This window comes from Sturnira hondurensis, unplaced genomic scaffold (genome assembly GCF_014824575.4).
Source record: "Sturnira hondurensis isolate 20B ecotype Veracruz unplaced genomic scaffold, ASM1482457v3 Scaffold0000648, whole genome shotgun sequence".
Taxonomy (NCBI): Eukaryota; Metazoa; Chordata; class Mammalia; order Chiroptera; family Phyllostomidae; genus Sturnira; species Sturnira hondurensis.
Genome location: NW_028073279.1, coordinates 2620976 through 2647109, shown reverse-complemented (window position 1 = coordinate 2647109; position 26134 = coordinate 2620976).

Here is a 26134-nt window from a genome sequence, read left to right as displayed (position 1 = left end):
GATGGTTGGTCGGGTAACAGCAGTAAAACAGGTAAGTTCTTGCCCATCTCCTTGGCAAGTTAATGTGTTCTTGAACCTCACATTAAAGTAGGGGTTTTATTCTGAGATAGAGACAAGTTCATACTGAGACAGAGTCTCATTTTACATATTTTTGGTGTGTGTGCGGAGTGTATGTGTATGTAACATAATAAGCTCTATGTTAATAAGCTCTGCTCGTTATAAGTTACTAAACTGATACGTAGGAAATGTTAATGGGCACATAAGAACATCCTGAACTGAAGTGGTACTGTTTCCAATGGTGCCCTGTGCTTACAAATCTGTGGGACCTGCACGTGTCCTATGGGTACTTTCCAACACCAATGACAAGCAAAGGAATCTGCCATGGGCTTGTTGGGAATGCACAGAACAGAAAAACACAGAGACTGGATAAGTGGAAAGCCAGTGGAAGATATCAGCACACGTGGGTTCAAATTCCAGGTCCTTGTCTTAGTGTAAGATATCAAGAATTCACTTAAATTCCTTGGAGAAAACCACCAACCTTTTAGAGATATCGCTGTTTACAAGATGGTTGTAAAGAGTAAACAAAATAATGTAAATAAAAATATTCTTAGAATGCAAAATGCAGCCTCTGTGAACATTAAACTAAGAAATGTTGGGATGCCTTCCTAGTCATGGAAGACCTGCGGGAAATGCTTAATAGAGGAAGACACAGAATGGTAATCTGATAACAATATACACGATGGATTAAAGTGGTGGCAGACTGGAGGCAGGCAAATCAGTTAGAAAGCCATTCCAGTATTTCACTTGTATAATAAAAAATGATAAACCGAAGTAAGGATTAGAGAGAAAGAAAATATCCCAATTTACTTACTGCAGTAACTGAGAATACAGTACAGGACAGAATGTATACAGTTTCCGCATGTAATGTATAATGAGTGATACTGCCAAAATGCTCACAATGCGTTTAAATCTATGTATGAGATGCAGCAAAGGGAATGAGTAGACATAGTGGCTGTCCCCAAAATGTCTGTTGGTACTCACCATTTTCAAATATGTTTTTCCGCTTCTCACTGGAGACTGTGGTCTGGATCTGTGAGTCTCTGCTTGACATCCAGCCACAGGAACATGGCTGGTGTGTGCTCTGGGTAGAGAGGTTGGAAGTGTCTAGGAGTCTGTGCTGCTTGCAACCGCCCTCCACCAATGTTAAGAGAGCAACTGGTGGGGAAAAAGCCACCCCTTCTCCCCTTCAGCAGGTTAACTCAGAAACATGTCCTGGGCAGCCTTCCTGCATTTCCAGTGGGATTTTATCCAGGATGCCATGGCAATAACCTGCTCATTCAATGCAGCCAGTACTGGCTTCCCTTCTTTCTGGTCTCACTTTTTCATTCCCCTATGAGTGCTTTCTAAGATTCCTTCATACATAAACTAACTGTTTGCGCTTGAATTCTGACCTGGGGGTCAACCTAAGATAGGGCGGAATGAGGGATGATGTAACATAGTACTGACTTTAAGGTGTCTGTAAAATTGACTTGAAGAGAGCAACTTATAGTTCCTTCTATTATATTTAGATGCTTATCCATCCCAATAGATTTTAATCTTTTGGAAGGCAAAACTTAGGTAATACACACCTGTGGCTTCTTTAGTGAGTGGCATATTGTACTGCTCAGAAAGATCCATAATAAATATTTGTTGAAAGGACAAGACGATAAAAGAACTAAACAGCTCCATTCACATAAGCACTGCTCTTGATTGCTGTAATAACTGATAATCTCTGCATTGACACCTTTCTTACATGATTTGCCTGCCAGGTGCCTGTACTCTATTCAGGAATTGGGCTTTATGTTTTCTTTTGAGCCTTGGCAATATTATTGTTAGGCATATGCAGTAACTCAACAGAACAAAACACACAACTGCTCAAAGGGACGTGGGTAGCAGATTCATCATAGCTCTTTTTCTGTGGCCTTTGGTGTATATTGACAAAATCATAAGTTAAATGCCAAACTTTCACAAGTAAAGCAAACTGTTTCCTATTACTGAGTAAACAATTGTTAAGCGTTTCAGACTGATCATGTATTTCACAGCAATTGGTATTCTGTTCTGTGCATGCAGTTGCAGGAATACATCCTGATTTGAAAAGGAAAACAAGACTTACTGTGGTTTGAATGGAGCTGGAATTCTGTTCTCAGTTGAGGACACTAATGTGAACATAAAACAGATTTAGAACCCAAAATTGGCAGAAAGCATTCCCTGCAGAGTTACTCAGCGCTGTCTGCCATATGCAGCAATCTCTCAATTCATGCGTTCACTTTGCTTGATTGAGAGCTGGCTAACGAAGTGGCAACAATCCAGTTAGTTTTATAGGAAGCAAAGAAACACTGTGCACACAGGTATGGAACCCTAAGACATTCTTCAGAAGATTGTTTTCCCTTCAAACAATAAAACTATCCTATACACTTAGGAAAATGTAAAATACAGTAGGAGAAAAATAGAGTTGAATATGACGTGTAAGTTTTATTTAGTATGCTATAAAATGCAACATATGTGTGAAATAATTATTTCTAATCACCTCACTACAAAGAAAGAACAATATTCATTTATAGGCTGTTTCATGGTTAGATGACAGTCTTTTAAAAAGCTGGCAAATGTATAAACTGACAGCTTAACTTTGCAATGGCTTGGAGAAATACTATTTTCCTGTCAGAGCAGATGGATAGTATTGGATGACCTCCATAACGCACACCCTGAACCAATTCTCATGATAGAGGAACCTGAGATAGTTTCCAGCAGTAACAAGCCTCTGCAGCTGGCTTCCTCACCTGAGAGGAAGCACAGGTTAGCCCCAGGCCAAGTGTCAAATGGCCCGGGTGTAGCGTCCAACTGGCTATTTCCATAGTCTCACTAATGTACTGCGCTCCTGGGAGTCAGATCGGTGGTCACACTCCTGCGTCCCCAGGCTGCAGCCATCAATAACCACTCAGGGCTTCTCTGCGGCTGGCTCAGAGCATGTGGGATTTTTCCCCAACTCTTTTCATAAGTGCAACTGGCTGAAAAGTGAATTTCTCTTGCAGGCTGCATCCAAACAGGGCAAGTGGAGTGGAAAAGGAGAGAAATCACCCAGTTGTCTGTAAAAAACTGGGAGTATATTATCAAAGCTTAAGCCCATAATTGACTTCTCTTGTCTAGTCTTTCTTAAAAGCCTTAACCTATCATAGTTAGGGCAAAAGGCTTTTATCCTGACAGAGGAACACAGAAGAGGAGAAGTATTATTCACAGAGGAGAAGGAAAAAGACAAAATTTTTCTTTTTCTAAGGAACGCGTTCTCCACCAAGGAATAGATTCTTCATTTTAGGAAACAGCACAATCATCCCTTCAGTTCCCTCATTGTAAAAATGCAAAATCCGAAAATAAGAGGTTTCTAAATGTCCAGTATGATACATATGCAACGGTATCCAGCTGGCAAAGGCTAAAGTGTGGGTTCATTAACATCTGCTTGTATAGGGAAATTTTCCCTAGAGAATTGTGTCCACTTAATGAAAGTGAAATTAAGAATTAATTTTGGATGGTATAGTCAGTCCTATTATATCATACTCATAGTCACATCATTATTGAGCAAAAACATCTTCAAAGAATATGTATTATAATTTTATCATTGTGAAACTTAGAAATACATAACTCAACATAACTAAGTAAGTTTCTAAGTAATGAGAAAACCAGTTAGATGGTTTTGATTCTCAAACAAGCTTTCTACCCTGTTCTATTTAAACACAAGAGAAATGGTTGACACGTATGGAATGTAATCTCTCCTCTCACTTGGCTTGTAGAAATTAGAAAAAAATTTAGAAAATTCTGAGTATCTTATTAAGTGGTAGGGATGAATTTCTACTTAGAATCTGTGTCGTTTGGAGATTGTGCTGGAAATGACAAAGGAATGCAGGTTTTTGCAGAAGCGTGTCACAAATCAATAAGAGCACAACGTCTTAGGCTTTATCTTCACGAATGTGTGAGAACAGAGATGCTATTAGACACAGTGAAAAATGGAATGAGACTCTCAGACTAAAGATTGAGCATGTCGTTCCAATTCCCGATGCATCACTGTTACAATTATGACATCTGCCCAACCTTGAATGTTCTAAGAAACCCAGATGGGCACATTAGTCTTGTTTCCAAATCCAACCTGAGAGAAATCTAGAGTCAGATCAGTTCACTTCTGCCTTTCATTCCAAACGTAGGATGCCATTTATCCTCCAAGTTAGAATAGACTGGCAGATAATGTTTGGCAGTTTTATTTGGGGTGGACAATGTGTATATCAGAACCAACATCTTGGAAATCTGTGAGCTGTGGTCACTGTATCTAAATGCCACATTGTGTGGCTATTGAACATTTGGAAGAAGATGCTGGCCCACCACGAGGAAAACAGCATACTTTGTGGTTAGGGTGGTGAGGATGAGCTTCGTGCCTCGCTGACAAGATTGGTTAAGTCATTCTAGATCTGTATCCTCAAGTTTTTAACCTCAGCTCTTTTAATTCTCCTCATAATTACTTTCCTGGTTTGTGGGAAGCTATCTAACATCTAAATTTAGATGTTAATTTAGTCATATAGTTTTGTAACCTAAAAATACAGATTCAATAGAATCAATAAGTCTGCTTCTCTCTGGGAGACCTACAAGGTACTGTTCTAAAAAACTATATGCGTACTAACCCCTCCTTTCCCCATTCACTGTGATTTGCTCAGTGAAGATGAGCACTACTCCAGGGTGTTTTTCGCATATATCAAACTGCATCATATCCTACATTTACTTTTCTGAGTGCATTCACCTCAGTGACATTAGGAGAACTGGTATGAGCCTGCTCAAGGAAGCCATCTACTCTGATCTCTGGAGAATTTCTATCTTTTTAATGGTACGACACAAATGAGTACAAGAATTCTACCATCTTTAGAAATTTCCAAGGTGGTTTTCTGGTACATTGCTCACCAAAGAAGAAACACAAAGGCACACATATACACATGCAGACACACATATACAAAATTCATAAGCACATACCAATACACAAGAAACACACAGGCACACACATATACACAGGCACACACATACAAAATTCACAGGAGCATACCAATACACACATACTAGGAGTAAATAAGTGTGATTTTCCCCAGAGTACCCCTCTATTACAGCAACCTGTTACATTATTAATCATAACTTGTTCCCTATGTCAGTTTTCAGTACACTTAATTGCCTTTTGGGGCAGTACACATAGAATATTGCCACTTGATTATAATAATGTATTTTCCCATGTAGTTAAAGTAAGGTAATCTATGTGCTGTAGGAAACTGCAGACTAGTGAATAAAATTTGTAGAAGATTTTGTTATTTTTATTTATTTATTTTATTTTATTTTTTTAAAGATTTTATTTACTTATTTATCTTTAGAGGGGAAGGAGAGAGGGAGAGAAACATCAATGTATGGTTGCCTTTCGTGCGTCCCCTGCTGGGAGTTGGCCTGCAGGGAACCAGCTTGCAACCCAGGCAAGTGCCCTGACTGGGAATCGAACCGTGATCCTCTGGTTCACAGGCCCGAGCTCAATCCACTGAGCTACACCAGCCAGGTATTTTTAAATAACTAATATTTGTACAGCTGCTTGCAGTTAATCTAATGCTTCGATGTGCAGAATCTTATCTGAAGAATCAGGGTCAATGAACAGCAATTACTCTGGGAATAAGATGCTGTTTGATATGATAACATATATTCTGTCAGTTTCCTTCCTTTCTTTCCTTCTTCCTTCCTGCTGTGGTTTATTCACTGAAGATAAACACTGAACTTAAGTGTTTATCTGTTTATCTGGCTTAAGTGTGCCAAACTACAATGTCCTTTGCTGTAAACAGCATTTGAAAGGTAGCTTTAAAAGTCCAGACAGAGGCAAAGCACATAGTTTATGGAAAAGTGGTGGCAATGGCAGCTTCAAATGGTGAGATGTGGCCCTGTAATTAGAATCACAGGTTTCATCTCAGTTTCATTCACATGGGCTACTGGCTATAATTAACATCAAGTGGCAAGACAAGGTCACATACAAAAAGTCCTGGAGGATAATCAAGGCACCAAAATTGAAGTTATGTTACTTAGCTACGCAAGACTGGGTCTGAGTGGTCACAGAGAGATGACTATGATGTATGCAATGAGTAGCTGTGTGTGGAAAAATAAGTCGGGGTATAATAAGTTCACTGGTAAATATAATAAAAAGGATTTCATTTTATTTTGAAATCCTTTCACTTGTCTTTCAAAGTGTGATGCCTAAATTCCGTAGTAATCTGGCCTTTGCCAAACTTATGCGAGGCACATAGGTGCTGTATGAAACTCCATGCCAAAAAATGAGACAAAGTCAATCTCTGCTTCTGGGTCATCTCACTTTTCACTTCATAGGCAAGGATGCTTTACACAGGCTCCTTCCTTTCAACAACACCCTTTGTTCTTGGACTAATTCTTATCCATCCTTCAATAGTCAGCCAAACTGTGGTCACTACCGGGATGATTTTCCCAGGCATGCTTCCAGACTCTGCCTCTATTATTGCTTTTATCCCTCTATACCATTATTATCTGCCTAAGTGTAAAGTACAAGTCCTTGATTTTTTTCTATTTTTCTGTTTATATTTTACACCACAATATCTGGCTCATATGAAGGGATTAATAAGTGCTTATGTAGTAAATAAATGGCTCCCTCCCTCTTCTATAGTATTCTTCTGTTGCGTCAAACACCTGATATACGTTAAGTTCATGCGACTTGTTTCTGTTGTAGGTTTTATTTCCAGGTAGTTCTCTTATTTTCAGAATTAGAGTACTTTTGAAGCGTAGAAAGTCTCTAACATTAAAGAGGATATTGTTGGAATGGTAAGTGAGACTTGCATTCTTTCTGGAGGTGGTGGTGAATTTTCAAGTTCTTCATTTTCTCTATCCATCAAGTAGAGGGTATATTGCTATCTTTCTAAAAAATCTTGTAATTACTAAATTGAGATTGAATGACACTGGGTCCTCTCATAAGCAATACCTCCTCAGAGGGTGCCTGAGGTAATCTGTGGATAATTACTTCTAGCTGGGTTGGTCTAATCATATGCATACCTTGGGCCCCAGACTCTGAGCTCTTGAAATGCTAGTTGCTTCTCAAGAGCCTTCTTCATTGCTTTAATGGGATATGAGTGAGATTATCTCTCACAATTGCTCTTCCTCGTGCGGTATCCACATGCTGCATAATTGAATCCACAAGTGATCTTGGTAGATCCAAATCAAACCATAGAGATTCAGTAGGTGTGTTTCTTATTACTATAATTTGCTGCCAGGAATTCTCTGGTAGTGATATTGAAATTTGTTTTTAATACTTTTGGGACACATAGCAAAGCTGTTTCATTGATAGGGTCCCTGTTTTTAAGCCATGATGAAAATTAATTCAGTTTTGTCAAAAGATACCATTGGAGTATGCTTTTTACAAAATGGAAGTACTCCAGTTTTTTCTCCATATAAGTGATGGGTAGATAGTCATCACTTTTAATAAATAACAAAGGGATTTTAAAATTGTGGCATCACCATTCTGCGTGCACTAATAAAATTAGGTGCCAAAGCAATCATCAGCAGATGCTACTAACGATACAAACATATATACAGCACAACATTATGTGACATCTGATGGGAGTACAATGCTGAAATATTCATGCTCAAGAAAAAATCAAGCCTCCAGTTCCGAGGCTCGCCTATCATCATCACTTTCTGATTGTGTCATGAGTTCTAACCACCAATGGAGATACAATACATGGGGAAAATATACCAAAACTTACAGATACAATCAGTAAAGTCTAGGGTGTATGGATCTTTACTAGTAAGTAAAATATAAGATATCTTAATTTCTCCGGAAAATAACTTGCAGAAATAAGATGAATGGAGAACGTAAAAGATCAACATTGTCCACTGGAAATAAAACATAAGTGACAAATGTAAGCCAGACATGTAATTTTAGATTTTGCATTAGACACATTAAAATGTTTTTAAAAGGTGAAATTAATTCTAACACATTTTATTTTAATACATATACGTATACACGAAGAGACTTATTTTAAGGACTTGGCTTACCCAATTGTGGGAGTTTGCTACTGAAGTCTGAACTCCAGGGGGCAGGCAGGCAGGCTGGCTGAAGACAACTCCTGAGAAGCAGATGCTCTAGTCTGCAGGGAGTCCTTTTTCTTCAGGGAAATCTCAGTCTCACTCTTAAGGCCTTACAACTGACTGGATTAGGTCTACCCAAGTTATCTAGGAGAGGACAACGTTCTTTACTTAAAGTCAAGTGATTGCACGTTAGTCACAAACCACTGGACAGCGGTGCATAGGTTAATGCTTGGTCCAGTAACTGGAGACTACAGCCAATTCCAGTTGGAAACCGAAGCCAAAACCCAAAACAAAACCAGGCCACCCATAATACCAAGGAAATATTTATGGGAAAGTTGACACAAACAACAAGCCATCATGACAAGGAAACATTTATGGGAAGGTGATAATTTTAGGCTGAAACTCAGTTCTATCAGGGCTTATGACTGTTAGATTAGTGATTGTTTATAGGTCCTTTCAGAGGAGTTAGGGAATACATGTATCTTTAAAAGATAAAATACTTTATATTTACACTTCATGCTTCAAGTTCAGCATTGTGATATTTTTATTTACTCTTACAAATTTTATTACATATTCTTCTCTTGTTTCTTTCATACTGCTATTCCAATTTATTGATAATATTATTATAAATATTCACTCCCTTTATCCAAAAATACACATTTGACCTTAAAACCACTATACCAACACTACCATCAAGAATCTGATTACTGAATCTATTGTAAACTATTTATGACAGTTCGGTTAAGCTTTCTAAGTTCATAAACTTTGTAAGTCAATAAACTGTTTTGGAGCAGTTTGAGATTCACAGCAAAAGTGAGAATTCCCATACAACACTCACTTTTGTGAGCAATGGTTCCTATTTAAGACCTGTCTTCACACATGCACAACTCCCCGCATATTTGACATTCCACACCACAGTGGTGCATTGCATACAGCCAATGACCCTGCACGGACACAGCACCGCCATCCAGATTTCCTGGTGTTTATTAGGGTTCACTCTTAGTGTTGTTTGTTCTGTGGGTTTGGACAAATGTATAACGATGTTATCCACTATTACATTATCATACAGAATAGTTCACTCTTAAAAATCCTTTGTGCTCCTCCTGTGCATCTTTCTTTCCCCCTTACACTCTGGCAGCCACTGAATATTTCACTGCCTCCATAGTTCTGACTTCTAGAATGTCATTTATTTGAAATCATACAGTATGTAGCCTTTCAGATTGACTTCCCTCACCTAGCAATGTACACTTAAGTTTCCTCCTGGTCTTTTCCTGTTGAGAGCTCATTTCTTTTTAGCTCGTTTCTTTTGAGCTAAAGAAACATACTACAACTTATCTATTTGCTCACGGACACCCATCTTGTTTCTTCCAAGTTTTGTAAATTATGAATAAAGTTGCTATAAACATCTGTGTGTGGGTTTTATGTGGAACATCACGTTTTAACACATTTTGGGTAAATATTTAGGAGCACAATTGCTAGATCTTATTGTGTGGTAACAGTATATTTAGCTTTGTAAAGACACTATCAATTTGCCTTGCAGTGTGGCTGAGCCATTTTGCATTCCCACCAGCAATGTATGAAATTGTCTGTTGCCCTACATTCTTGCCAGCACCTGGAGGTGTCAGTGTTCCATATTTGACCAGACTGATAGGTATGTAGTATTTGCTCATTGCTATTTATATTTTATTTTGCATTTCCCTGATGATGTGTGATGTGGAGCATTTTTTATATGCTGAATTGCCATCTGTGTGTATATCTCTTTTGATGAGGTATCTGTTAAGGTCTTCAGCCCATTTTTTAATAAGTTTGCCTGACTTCTTATTTTTGAGTTTTAACATTTTTTGTATATTTTGTATAACATTTCTTTATCAGATGTGTCTTTGGCCAATATTTTCTTCTCATCTGTGACTGTCTTCTCAGTCTTTGGACATCATCCTTCACAGAGTAAAAAGTTGAGATTTTAATTCACTTCAGCATATTAATTATTTCTTTTATGAGTTGTACCTCAAGTATTGTATCCAAAAAGTCATCATCATACCCAATCTACATTTAGCCATCCTACTATGTTTATTACTAGTAGTTTTACAGTTGTGCACTTCAAATTTAGGTCTCAGATCCATTTTGAGTTGATTTTTGTGATGGATATAAGATCTATTTCTAGGTTCATTTTTTTACATGTGTTAATAATATCCAGCTGCTTCAGCACAAGTTGTGGAATAGACTATCTTTGCTCTGTTGTGCTGCTTTTACTCCTTTGTCAAGGATCAGTTGCCTGTGTTTATGTGTTCCTGTTTGCTGGCTCTCTCTGCTGTGTGATTAGTAATGTGATTCTAATTTAAAATTTCACCTGATGATTACTGGTATTTAGGAAAAGAATCAACTATTGTATATAATCAGTCTTCTGTTCTACAACTTTGTTAGAATTGCTCAGTGGTTCCAGGACTTTTTTTTATTATATTCTTTTGGATTTTGACATAGGTAATTTTGTCATCTGCAAACAAAGGCGGTTTATTTTTTTCTTCCCAATCTGTGTACTCATTATTTTTTTTATTTTCTTGTCATATTGCATTAGATAGGATGTCCGGGATAATATGGAAAAGTTTAGTGAGAGACAATATCCTTATCTTTAACTGACTGTAGTGAAAAGCTTTAAGTTTCTCACCATAAAGTATTACATTAGCTCTAGATTTTTGGAAATATTATTGTCAACTTAAGAAAATTTTTCTTTTATCTTACTGGGAGTTTTTAGTATGAATGGTTGTTTGATTTGTTGAATGCTTTTTTAAAAATGTACTGATGTAATCATGTAATGTTTTGTGTTTAAACTATTGATATAATGGATTACATTAACTACTTTTTGAATGTTGAACTTAGCTTTGCATACCTGGGATAACTCCCACTTGTTTGTGGGGTGCAATTCTTTTTATAAACTGTTAGATTTGATTTGCAACTTTTAAGTGCTTTTGAATCTATATTCATTAGATATATTGACTTATAGTTTTCTTGAAATATTTTCATTTGTTTTTGGTATTCTGGTAATGCTGATCTCTGAATGAGTTGAGAAGCATTTCCTCTGCTTCAACTTTCTAAAAGAGACTATAGAGAACTGTATAATTTCTTCTTTAAATGTTTGATAGAATTCACCAGGAAACCAATCTGGGCCTAGTGCTTTCTGTTTTTAAATTTTTTTACTTACTGATCAATCTTTAATAGTCGTAGGACTGTCTATATTGTATATTTCTTCTTCCATGATAAAATCTGTCCAAGAATTAGTCAAATTCATCTGGGTTATCAAATGTATTGGCATAGAGTTGTTCATAGTTTTCCTTTACTATCCTTTCAATGACCATGGGATGGATTTCTAATGATATATCTTCTTTCACTTATGTTACTTTTTGTTTGATCTCTCTCTCTCTCAGTCTGACTACACACTTGGTGATTTCACTAATCTTTATAGAGAATCATCTTTTGGTTACATCAATTTTCTATATTAATTTTTATTTTTCAATTTCATTGATATCTGTACTAATTCTTATTATTTATTTCATTCTTTTTACTTGTTCTCTTTTTAAATCGGCTTTTTTCCTGGTTTCCTAAGGTGGATACTTAGATGGTTGATTTTAGATCTTTGTTCTTGGTAACATATGCATTCAATAGTCTAAAATTTCCATTAAGCATGGATTTGCTGCACCAAGTAAACTTTGATTACTTACATTTCATTTTACATTTAGTGTAAAATATTTTTTAAATTTCTCTTAAGATTTTTTCACTGAGCCATGTGTTGTTTAGAGAACTGTTGTTTAATTTCCATTTATTTTAGCATTTTACAGCTACCATTCTATTGCTGACTTTTGATTTAATTCCATTTTGTTCTAAGAAAAGACAGTGCATAATTTCTATTTTTTTAATTGTTAAGGCATGTTTTATGGCCTCGAATATCTATCTTGGTGAGTGTTCCATGTGAGCTTGAGAAAGACTGTGTATTTGGCTGCTGTTGATTAAAGTAGTCTATAGATATCCATTATACACAGCTGGTTGACGGTGTCATTGAATTCAATTATGTCCTTACTGATTTTCTGTCTGTTCTATTTCTTATTTCTGTGAAAGCGGTCTTGAAGTCTCCAACTATAGTAGTAGATCTGTCATTATCCTTGAAGTTCTATCACTTTTTGCCTCATATATGCTGATACTGTGTTATTAGGCACATACACATTAACTGTTGTTATGTCTTCTTCAAGTATTGCGTCCTCTATAATTATGTGTTATCTCTCATTCTCTAAAATAACATTTCTTGCCATAAAAATCTGCTCTGCCTCAAATTAATATAGTTACTTGTCCTTCTTGATTAATGTTAGCATGGTATATCTATGCACTCCTTTACTTTTAATATATATAAGATCTGTCCAGAAAATACCCAGCCAAATGCTACAAAAAATACAGATATTTATTGAAGGAGAAACAAGATATAATAAACATTGTACACAGGACATGATACCTCAGCTGTCTTCAAAGTAGGCACCTTGGAACCTCACACGGTTCTCCCAATCACCAGTTGCCCATAGCTTCAGCCTTCTCAATCATCCAGATAGTTTCTACGGAATATTGTTCAAGCTTAATGCAAAATGTGATGCAGGTTCATTTTTCTACTCATTCATTTTGAATGTGATAGCCACACAGTACACACACTCACTCAAAGGTGTCTACTGCTCCCACTGACTAATACAGTGAAGTTGTCATTGTTCCTATAGGCTCAGTCCAGTCCACTCCTTGGTTGCCAGGTTACATTGATATCATGCAAACCATTCTCATTATATGAATAATGGCTGGACTTTTTTCTGGACAGACCTTGTATGTCTTTGTATTTAAAGTGGATCTCTTATGAACAGCAAATACTTAGGTCTTGTTTTTTGATACATTTTCACCATTTCTGTATTTTAATTAGTGTATTAGAATATTGATGTTTAAAATGGTTGTTGATATAATGTCTGTTACTGTTGTCCTTCTTTTTCTCTGTCTTTCGCATAATTTCTGCCTTCTATGGTTTCAACTGATCAGTTTTTATTATTTGATTTTCTCTAAATTTTTAGCATATCTGTTATACTTATTTTTTCTTTAATTTTTAAGTGATTGTCCTAAAATTTACAATACATATTTAATACTTATTCAAGCCTGTTTTCAGTAAACACTATACTACTTCACAGGTAGTTCAAGTATAGTATGACAAAATATTCCAAATTCTTCTTTCTAATCTCTTATATCATTCATTTCACTTATATAAAACTGGACATGTGTATATTTATGTAATATATGCAATTATTCATAATCAAATACATTATTGCTACTATTATGAACAAACTGTTACCTGCTATATCATTAAAAATAAAATATTTGTTTTATCCTCATTATTTTATTTTCCTATGCTCTACCTTTTTTATGTAGGTCTGAGTTTCTGACATATTTCATTTTCCTTTTCTCTGAGAAACTTTTTTTTTAGCATTTGGTAATTGAAGTCTACAGGCTTCAAAAAATCACATGTTCATTTTCTATGAGAAAGTCTTTATTTCTCTTTCACCTTTGAAGGATAAATGCAGAGTACAGAATTCTAGTTTGGTGGTTTTCTTCTCTTATCACTTTAAATGTTTCATTCCACTCTTGTTTGCATAGATTCTGTGGGGAAGTCTCATATAATTCTTTTTTTTTAATTTTAATTTTTATTTAGTTCTTGTTCAAGTACAGTTTTTCTGTCTTATATTCCCAGCCTTACTCCCTCCAGTGCTCCCCCCTCCCTCCCATTTCCACCCCCCTCACCTTAGTTATTGTCCATGTGTCCTTTATACTTGTTCATGTGAGTCCATCCCCTTTTCCCCTATGATTCTCTCCCCTCTCCCCTCTGGACCTTGTCAGCCTGTTCTGTATTTGAGTGTCATTGGTCATATTTTGCTTGCTTGTTTGTTTTGTTGTTTAGATTCCTGTTAATGGTGATATCATATGGTATTTGTCTTTCACCGCCTGGCTTATTTCGCTCAGGATAATGCTTTCCAGTTCCATCCATGATGTTGCAAAGGGTAGGAGTTCCTTCTTCCTTTCTGCAGTATAGAATTCTCATATAATTCTTAACTTTGCTTTACTACAAGTAAAGTGTTTTTTTCATTTGACTTCTTTTATGATTTTATACTTTATTTCTGATTTCTGCAGTTTGAATATTTGGGGCCTTAATGTATTTTGTTACTTAATGTACTCTGAGCTTTCTGGATCTGTGGTGTGGTATCTGACATTAATTTAAAAAATTCTCAGTCAATATTGCCACAAACATTGCTTCTATGACTTTTTCTTATAGAATTTCATTAAAATGTACAGTATATCTTTTGTAGTTGTCCCACTGCCCTTGGAAATTCTTTTCTGATGTTTTTAGTTCTTTTTTCTTTGCTTTTCAGTTTTTGACTTCCTATTGTCATATCCTCAAGCTCAGAGATTTTTTCTCAGTCATGTTGCAATTCCTCATTTCTGTTCCAGAGTTTTCTATCTCTAACATTTCTTTTTGATTTTTCCTTAAAATTTACTCCCTCTGTTAGAATTATCCTTCATCCTTGCATAATGTCTACTTTTCATTTTTATTAAAGCCATATAGGGTACTATTCACAGGGTTTTTTTTCTAAATTTGTGGTCTGATAATTCCGATATCCTGCCATCCCTGACTCTGGTTCCAGTGCTTCTTTGGGTCTTAGACTATTTGTTGCCTTTTAACCCAAGCTGTAATTTTTTTTGAAAGGTATATATGATGTATTGGGTAAAAGAATTGTGCTAAGTAGGCCATTAGTAATGTAGTGGTAAGGGGTGGAGGGAGAGAAAGCATTCTGTAGTTCTATGGTTACATCTTCATCTTTTGGTGAACCTGGACCCTGGGCCCGGGAACTTAACCAGTGCTTCTCTTTGTCCTCAGCCCATTAGGTGGGACAGGTGGGGACAGCCCATTAGGTGAGACAGGCTAGCTAGTGGGGTTGACTATTTCACTTCCTCTAAATGAATTAGACTCTGATTAGACTCTAACTCAGCAGGTTAGAATCTGATAAGTGTTTCTTCTTGTTAAAAAGAGAATGCTCTGGTGTATTTCAAATGATTCTGTTTGCTCTCTGGCAGATGCATGAAAGGATTTTTCTTTGATAATCCCTGTAAGGATGTGATAGATCTCCAGGAGGTAAAGCTCACAAAAGTATGTGACCCCCCAACAACTGGGTTCTTCTAGAAATATTTTCTCCCAAATTGTTCATACTAAGCCTCCAGCTATTCATCAATTACAGTCCAGGTGCTCCTATCCCAGTTCTAGTTCCCACAGAAGTTTCTGCTCAGGGGTTTCTGGACCAGTCATGTTGGAATCTCCACATCCACTTTTGTGTCCAATTTCAGGGAAGTGGTTTTGTTATGACCTTAGTAACCTGATGGTCCAAGAAGAGATGTCAACTTTTAGTCCACCTATTAAATATGGACTGGAAGCCAGAAAACCTCTCAAACAACTGCATTTTAAAGTCTATTGAAATAATTACTCACTTGTATAGTTATTCCAGTGTGACAGACCTTCAAGCAACCCTGATTATCCTGATATCTGATATTTATCATTTATGTGATTCCCAACTCTTTAGTGTAGGCAGGACCACTGACTTGCTTTAGCAATATAATACGACAGAGGTGACGCACATATATGTTGATCTGTACATGATTACCTTAGAGTGTAATGCCAGCCTACAAAGAGTTACTCTCTTTTGCTGATGTTAGGAAGCAAGCAGCCATATTGGAAGCCCCATGTGGCAAGGAACCAATGGCAGCTTCCAGGTCTTGCTTACAGATACTGATAAACTGAGCTTGTCAATCTAACATCCCACAAAGAAATAAAGGCTTCCAACAATCATAAGAGTGGATGTGTCCTTATTAGAGCCTCAGAAGAGACCACAGCCCCAGGGTCTAATAAGAGGCTGTGGCCCCTTAGTTACAGCTTTGAGACATCCCAAAGCACAGGATGCCTAGACTATCTAACCAAAGAAGCTATAAGATCACACCTATGTGTTGTTTTGAGTTTCCCAATTGTCGGTAATATTTTTACACTTCAATGGCTAATTACTATAATTAACACCTCAACAGAAGATTAGAATAAATTGTTTAATTTGACATTCAGTTTTTAGAGTGTCAACCTGCATTTGTGTTTAAACAGAATCAAGTCTTCCTTGATGAAAGGAATAACATGGCTACAGTAATAGTGTTCACCCATGATCCTTGGTAAAATTCATTAAGCAAAATCATCTGTGACCAAATTGTATCTTGACTTACTATCGCCTGTAAACATAGGAAACAAAAAACAAAACTCAATGCTTCAATAAAAAAGAAACTAATGCCCTTCACATATAAGCAGATCAAAATGTTTTTTATTGCAATAGAGTGATAATCGGTGTACTCCCATGAGTGTTGTGCCAACTAATTACACATGCTTTGCCTCATATATGTCTAAACTTCCTATTTCTCATGGCAGGTGTATCAGGTGTATAATATGTAGATGGACTAGAATTTATGGTTAGATGTTTTGGAGAAAGTTGTAGTCTAAATAAGATTGCCATTATATTTACTTACTTCACTAACTTTATATTTGGAAATAAGTTTTTCCTCTTTCTTAGTTGTAGATTCTGAGTTAAAGGATTTTAGTACTCTTTCCTTCTACAAAATAAAACAAAAGCACAAATTATGTTACTTGATTAAATGAGGTGATTTACTCAAAGAGATAGAAAAACACACTGCTTTTATTGGTATTGGCCTGCTTACCTGAATTCACTTAAAATAAATATTTGCTTTTAAAAAATATGTTCATTCAGTGAATTACTACTGCTTGTGTCAGATGTTACTTGAACATTTACACAGAAATACTCCATAACAATCCTGCTCAATTAGGAAATCACTGAGGTTAAGCAAACCTATGGAGGACTCTTGAAAAAGCAGGCTTCATTCAACCTTTCTTATCATAAGAAAATCTGCCAGTTCTGTACACACTAATTTAATAGTTTGAAATAGACTCCTGAAATGAACAAACAAACAAACAAAAGCACCTTCAAAGATTGATGCTCCACATGCTTATTAGCGTAGCATGAAAGGAAATGACAATGCAATGGCATTTCACAGTATGAAATGTATGAAGTTGGATAGAGACAGCAGGTACTGTCAATGGTTAATGTGCAAATGTTCACTGCCAGGGTGAAGCAACCAGGAGTGAACCATGAAATGATTGCACTCACCCTCTGATTTGCACCTCAGCAAAACAAAAGAGGGATGAGTAGGAAACAACTTTGCCTGAGCATGATGAAAGTACTCACTAGAGCAGCAAAAATAACTTACTTAATATTTATATTTTATTAAGAGAGGGACACTTACGCTTTTGCATAATGTGACTTCAGGAGGCAGAGGCTGGACTTAATATGTAAATGCTTATTTTGATGTCACCATATGTGGCCCCTTATCTTTCCGGCTTGCGGGCCTGTTGCCTCTCTCCTTTCCTTTGTATCCTACACAAAACTCACAGGAAACTGTTCCTAATTAACTATATCTACTTTTTCATTACACGGTTTCATGGACTTTTAGACTCTCAGCATTGGAACAGACTTTATCAATAATTTAGTTCAGCCTCATTTGCCCCATTGGACATGTGTTCTGGTTCTTCTGTATTGGTACATCTTTTTCATCACCAAATCATATTTTAAGTCAGCTGGGAAAATGTTGACTTATTCAATGTGTTTTGCAACCTCGTATATTTAAAAAAATGCTATTGACAAGATAATTTGCAGAATTAATCATCCACTTTGTACTTTCATTTGGGTTGTTCACCTGATGTCGGATGCAGCTCATACTGGGAATTACTAAGGTAATTGTTGCAAAAGGACTGTTATCTAGTCTAATACAACCATGTTTTTATTTTTTAAATTATGTTATTGTTGTTAAAGCACCATTGTTCACGTTTGTTTTTAATGATAAGTAACACGGCAGCCTCAGAAGAATGACACATATAGTATAGGGCCTTAGGAAAATAAATAAATCTGTGTATATAGCCTTCAATGTTCTATCAACTTCAATTATATCCTTTAATTAGATATTGGCTCATTTATACCTAATGCTGGAAGAACAGCTTTTCTTCTTTCTAAGCCTAAATGTTTACCTTTGTCTATGAGATGTAATTCAGGAATTAAATAATTGAGTGATATCACATCAGCAAAAGTACCAACAGCTTTGTTGGCTGATGTAGTGAGGCTTCATATGCATTATCTTTGGAAAAGAGCGCTTCATGGGAGGTAAGTTCATTAGAGATGAGTGAGCTGAGATTTAGGGAGAAAAACTTGCCTAAGAAGTGAGAATTACTGGCACAATTGGAACTTGATACAGTAGCACAAAGATGCTATCACTTGAGTATTGTTACCAATTCTACTCCTCTTTCTCATTGTATTACACAGTAACCAGCTCTAATTAGTTTAATTAGAAATGGATTTATTAAGAGATCCCTGTCATAGAGTTTTGGAAAGGACTGAAGAAAAATAGAAGTGTTTCCAGGATTAACTACCAGAACCACAATCTTAAAGAAGCCTGACAAAGTTGCATCTATTATTTGAAAGCTCTTAGCTTTGAAGAGCTGCCAGCTTTAGAACCATTCCACCTTTGCCACCAGCAACAAGCTGATGAACCCAGAGCTACTGACGTGGCTGAAAATTGGAATCCCACTGCCTCTATCACATTTAACATTATGAAAATCAATGACTCACATTCTTTTCCTCCAAGTAATTTAATTCCAAATCTAAGCTTCACGTGGGTGTATTTGATGAGCAGAAGCTATGTCCTAATTCTGTACCTTTTGATCCAGTGGTGTCAGGTCAATGCAGCTGTGGGGCCTAGCATGTTAATTTCACTGTGCACGAACCAGCAGAATGTGGAGAGAGCCTTGTAAGAATGTGAATCACTGTCACTGAGAGCTGTTCACTGCAATGTTACACTGCAGAAATTTATTCAGTGCCAAATTATATATATATAATTATATATATAAATAATTATATATATATATATATATATATAATTGAAAGATTCACACCTGAAAGATTCACACCTGATTCACTTAAAAATAAATCTTCAATTAAAGAATAAAGTGCATTGCTTATATTTAGTATGTTGGTCAGGGCGTGTGGAAGAGACTGAGAATAGAAAAACAGTAAGACAACAGATCCATTCAAGATGGATAGGTGAACATGGCTTGCCCCCTCACACAACCACAGCAAAAATTACAACTAGATGACAAAATAACCATCGCCCAGAATCATCAGAAAATTGAGCTGTACCGTATGAAGTCCAACAACCAAAGAATTAAAGGAGTCACATTCATCCAGATGGGTAGAAGGGATGGAGACACAGAGACACGTGGAGAGGCACAGATGGAAGATGCAGGATGGGTGGTCCCACACCCATGTGTGGTGGGTAAAAACCAGGAGAGATACCTCAGGAGCGAGAGATCACAGCTCCACACCAGACCACGCAGCCCAGGGTCCCAGTGCCAGGAAGATAAATCCCCATAACTTCTGGCTACAAAAACCAGAGGGCATTGGAAAAGAAGAAACCGAAGGATTTTCAAAAGTCTCCTCTTAAAGGGCTTGCAACAGACTTAGGACTTACACAGGCTCACTTTTTCTGGGATCCAGCATGAATGGAGCAGTTGGAAGGGCACCCGTAACACATGGGAGAAACTGAAGTGTCTGGAGTCAGGACAAGTTCTAGGGGACACCTTCCTCCCAGAAAAAAAAAACCAGAGGCCAGGCAGCAGCACTGTCCTCTTCTGAGCCCTCTCCCACACACAGCCACAAATCAGTGACACTATACCAGAGACTCCATCCACTTGGTTTACAAGGGTTGTTCCACCCAGGCAATTACTTAAGTCTCTGCCCTACCCAACTTACTGGTGTGCTTTTTTATAATAGGCCATGCTACTAAGACAGGGAGTCAAAGCAGCTCTACCTAATACATAGAAACAAACACAGGGAGGCTGCCAAAATTGGGAGACGAAGAAATATGGCCCAAATAAAAGAACAGAACAAAATAGAGATAAGCAATCTAAAAGATGCAGAATTTAAAATACTGTTTATTAAGATGCTTGAGGAACACATTGGTTACTTCAACAGCATAAAAAAACTGAGTCAGAAATGATGTTTACATTAAGTGACATAAAGAAAAATTTACAGAGAATTAATAGTGGAGGAGATGAAGCCAATAATCAAATCAATTATTTGGAAAATAAGGAAGAAAAAACATTTAATCAGAATAGCAAGGAAAAAAGAATTTAAAAAATAAAACAAGAATAGGCTAAAGAGCCTTTGGAACAACTTCAGAAATACCAACATTCGATTCATAGAGAGGCTGGAAGAAGAGAAAGAGCAAGAAATTGAAAACATATTTGAAAAAAATAATGAAAGAAAACTTCCCTAACCTGGTAAAGGAAACACACACACAAGTCTAGGAAACACAGAGAGACAAAAGCAAGGTAGATACAAAGAAGACCACACCAAGCCACATCATAGTTAAAATGCCAAAGATTAAAGATAGAGAACTTAAAAGCAGCAAGAGAGAAACAGATAGTTACCTACAAAGGAGTTCCCATATGATTGTCAGCTGACTTCTCAAAAGAAATTTTGCAGGCAAGAAAGGACTGGCAAAAAGTACTCAATGTGATGAAAAGCAAGGACCTATTACCAAGATTACAGCAAAACTATCATTTAAAATGGAAAAGCAGATAAAGTTCTTCCCAGACAAGGTAAAGCTAAAGGACTTCATCATCACCAAGTCATTGTTGTATGAAACTTTATAGGGACTCACTTAAAAAAATAGATCAAAATTATGAACATTGAATGGCAATAAATTCACAGCTATTAAGAGTTGAATCTAAAAAATAAACTAAACAAACAAGAAGAAACAGAAACAGAATCATAGACATGAAGATTGTTTATAGGGTTATCAGTTGGGAGGGAAAGGAGAAGAGTGGGGGAAAGGTGCAGGGATTAAGAAGTACAAATTCATAGGTACAATAGAAAGGGGGATGTTAAGAACAGTACAGGAAATGGAGAAGCCAGAGAATTTATACGCATGACCCATAGACATAAACTAAGCTGGAGGGTATAGGGAGTAGGGGGGCAAAGGGGAGGAAATTGGGACAATGATGATAATCAATAAACTATATTTTTTTAAAAAGCACAATAAGATATATCTTCTATCCCCCACTATTTTGATGATAAAAATCAAGTTTACATCTCAGATTAATTAATTGCTTATTTTAAAATAGAGATTAATATATTACTATAATGAAAATCTTCTGTGCCTATCATTTTCCCATATATCATATGCATATGTAAATATATAAAAAATATATAAAACACCATACTATAAGAGTAATTCAATGTCTATATTGTTTAATTATGTGTTGGGAAAAGTAATATCAGGTTGATACTATTATAATTGGATAATAGAGAGTGCAAAAAACGCCTATTCTTAAGCAGAATTTTATTTTCATCTGGAAAAATGAAGTTGCTTGTTAAATATGAGCACAATGTTCTCTGTATTGCTTAAAGAAGTCATAGTTCCCATTTAACTTTTGTTGACATCAACCATAGTCTGGATAGTAACACTAACAGTTAAAAGAGTGTTTGGGTTTTACACGTGGATTATCAAAAATATTTCTCAAACAACTTCTAAAGCAGATAACATAAATATTGCCCTAACTGTATCTATTTACTGCAAAGGAATTAAGGCAGGCATGAAAGAGTCCACTCAGTTGACCTGGCTTGCTGAATTCCTACACATTCCAGTAGAGGGTCTGTCTTCAGGACTGGCCCTTAAAACATTCTGCCTGGGAAGATTGCTTTTGTATGCTTGAGTCCTTGGGCTACTCTGCTACCTCATTTATCCGAACAATGTGAATTGGGGTGAAGCTGGATTTTTGCTTGGAAGGGTAGGGAGGGCTGGAATCAGAGTAACTGAGCCCAGTCGTGTGGGTTGATCTCCAGGAAAAATCCCTGCACATCAAGATTTAGGTGAGCTTCCTCAGTCAGCAACACTTCAGTCACCACTGGGAGAGTTAAGTGCATTGCCATGCAATGCCACTGGCAGGGAAACCTGGGAATTTTCACCTAGCTGTTTCTGGACATTGCCCATCTGCCTTTCTCCTTTGCTGTCTTTAATCTGTATCTTTCTGCAGTAACAAAATATAACTGTGAGTATAAAGGCATTTGAGTTCTTCCAGCTTATCACTGAGCCTGAGTATGCTTTTAGGGACTCTTGACCAAACAAGGTGTGCTGAACATCACACAGTTTTCCAGGGTAATTACTGGATTTTTTTTAAAATGGAAATATCACACATTTTCTTTTAGAGCACATCACTTTCACACATATGACAACAACGTACTTTTTTCAGACCTGCAGGTGCATGTACCTTTTCTTTGGTGAAGTGTGAGCAGGGGTGAGTTGCCTTCGAAGCTCATCAATATTTTCCTACAGAGTCGGAATACTCATTTCTCCTAAAAGGAGAGCACAGCTGCATTCTGTAAAGGAGATATTAGGGACAAAGCGAGTTGTGTAACTTTTACTTTTTTATTTTTAAGACACGGGAGGAAATACTGCCACCTCTCATACTTGCTGTTGGAATTAGAACGTGTCCAGAGGAGAAAACATGGCGCCTTCTTTTCTTTTGTCTCCGTAGGCAACTCTTTCCCCGGCTTGGTTTGCAATAATCTCAAGCGAAGGAAAGTGTCTTTGGCTCGGCACGCTGCACGTACAGAAGTTGAGACCGTTACTTCATTCTTGTGTTTTCCTGGTTTCATTACTTTGTACTTATGACATTAATTTGTGTTGTGATCATTTGCTCTTCCTTATCCTTATTTGTTTTATATCAAGAAGTCCATATGATGGTCTAACATTCCCACAGTTGCTAAGATTTAGAAATACTTGTTAACTCAGAAGCCATGTTAAATATACTTTTCTGCTTTGTTTTATAAATGTGAACTGGACTATACACTTATACATATAAAATATAAAATCATAAAAATGTATATGTATGCATTTATATAAAATTACCTATATGAAATATATATTTACACACTTGACAGACATAATACTGCATTTTCTTAACTAGTAGAAATGACTCCATATTTAGAAAGAAATTTATTTTATTTCTGTTGGTAAAAACATAATAACGTCATATAATAAAACTAAAAATTCATCGGCAGAGTTAAGACTTCTTAAAAAGTTCTACTTTAAAAAAAAACTTTTACTTTAATTTTGACTTTAAAATACTATATGTTCTTTTAAAAATTGGTGTATTTAAAGTAATTTGAAATATTGGCAATCCACAAAAGGAAAGGAGAGAGCAGTTCAGTAGTTCAGTGGGATATAAATTCTTCAAGCGTAGCTGGTGGTTATATTCCATCCGGCTCATGCTTATTTCAAGGGAAGGAACACAGGCTACACACAATGAACTGGATGGTTTTCCATAGCTGGCCAACAAGCTGTTGCATTCCAGACAGTTACAATACTCATGTGTTATTTGGTTAGCTTCACTGTGGAAGTATTTTTTTCAGTCTAATGAGATCTACGGACTTCCTTTTACATGGAGGTTCTCTACGTGCTTTGTATGTTTATTATTTTTGCCTTGTCTTCTTTAAAACCTTGCAAAATAAGAAACTAACTGTCACAAAACACCATTTCTTCTGATTGTGACCGTAGGGCATATGCATTATTCAAGTAGCAGACCGGCTGGAACACAAGCGTGGCACGGAAGTGTTTTTATTATGGTCATATAGGATTGTCTGCATTTCATTAGCTGCTGCTGGTCTGGGCCTGAAAGACAAGCCCTTTATTAGCATGGGAAACTCGCAAAGTTGCATTCCCTAAAACTGGGCTAAATTGAGATGTCTGGCTTAAAACAAATAGTTAGAAAATGGTATATTTAGATATATACTAATATCAGATGCTGATCATTCATTCATTAATTTATTTTTTATTTGCTTTTTAAAAATCTTATTGGAGGCAACATTATTTCATGGCAAAGTGTGCTCGTGCTGGAGGTGAACTATATGTAGGTATGGATGCCAACTTGGACATTTTCTGTCTAGGTTAGCTTGGCAAATTATTTTGCCACTCCAACCATCAATTCCCTTACCTGTAAAAAGGAAATAACAATATCTATCTCTCTGGACCTTTCTGAGAAGTAAACTACATAGTATAAGGGGAGCCTCTAGAAAAAGACATATTCTGTTCTTGCCTTACTTAGACTCTCTTTGTATCTGTTTTTCTAGTTCTGCACAATGGTCATAGTGCTACCTCACAAGTTTGTGTTGTCTTAAACACAATGCCTTAGAAAATGTGTACACTGTAACTTGCAATGAGTGTTAGATTTCACCTACAGATACCTAGATCTGATCACGTAATGAGTACCTCCTCACTGCAGGCTTTCCTTGTTACAAACTCTTTATAGGTTAATGCCTAAACCCATGGCTCTTTATTCAGTTACATTATTAGTTATCATCTTTAGATTGATCATATTCATTCTCCCCTCTCACTCAGCCATGCTGGAATACTCCGAGAGTCGAGCAATCTAGGCTTTTTGCTCAAACTGGCCCAGCCGAATTTATGGCTCTTACTTACTCTTACCACCACTGGTTTTCTTTTGAACCCCCACTGGTCTGTGAGGCAGACAAAAAACGTTACTTTCTTTAAGAAAATTGGTTACTCTTCCTTTACACACATTTTCATTCATCTTCCCTTCTTTCCTGCTCACTATACATATAAATCACATGTAATACATTTTTCTAGAACATTTCTAGGTGTATTTTTTAAAAATATTTCTTAAGATTTTATTTATTTATTTATCTTTAGAGGGTAAGGAGAGAGGGAGAAGAACATCAATGTATGGTTGCCTTTCGTGCGTCCCCTGCTGGAGGCTCGCCTGCAGGGAACCAGCCTGCAATCCAGGCGTGTGCCCCGACTGGGAATCGAACCGCAAGTGGTTCACAGGCCCACGCTCAATCTGCTGAGCTATACCAGCCAGGGCTTCTAGGTATATCTATCTTTCTACCAATATCATGCAGTAAACTCACTTTTCTTTCCCTGTAAAACTATATGACTTTTGAAATGGAAACCTTTATTTATCTTTAGAGGGTAAGGAGAGAGGGAGAAGAACATCAATGTATGGTTGCCTTTCGTGCGTCCCCTGCTGGAGGCTCGCCTGCAGGGAACCAGCCTGAAATCCAGGCGTGTGCCCCGACTGGGAATCGAACCGCAAGTGGTTCACAGGCCCACGCTCAATCTGCTGAGCTACACCAGCCAGGGCTTCTAGGTATATCTATCTTTCTACCAATATCATGCAGTAAACTCACTTTTCTTTCCCTGTAAAACTATATGACTTTTGAAATGGAAACCTCTACTTCACATCATCAGTGTCCACCCTTATTAATAAATGAGTTCTATCAAATGTTTTCTCCAGGTTTTGTCCCATTATTCTTTTACTCACTTTTTAATCTAGCCACCTAACACACCTCGAGAATAAGACATTTCTTGTCAAAAAGAGTGGCCGCTAAAGTCAGAAAGAGTGCTTTTAAAAAGCATGGGAGATACAAGAATCCAAGGAAGCAGGCATATTTTGGAAAATTAGCTCATGTGACTTTCATGTGCCTTCTGAGTGTCAAAAGATCAAGTAGTTCCTAAACAGCAGTGACTAGGCCAGTGGCTAGATAGAGTTATCCCACTTCCCCAGATTCAGCTGGGAAGGAGACAATCAGCCCAAATGGTTTTGGATGGTATATTACTTGTGGTGGAGCAGGCAGCATGAACTTCATGTTTACATCAGTTTCCTGTGGACCCAAGACGATGTTGTGATGCTGTGCACACAATGAATTTGTTGCCTCTTAGGGACTCTTAAGTTTGTGGGAGCCTCCGGTTG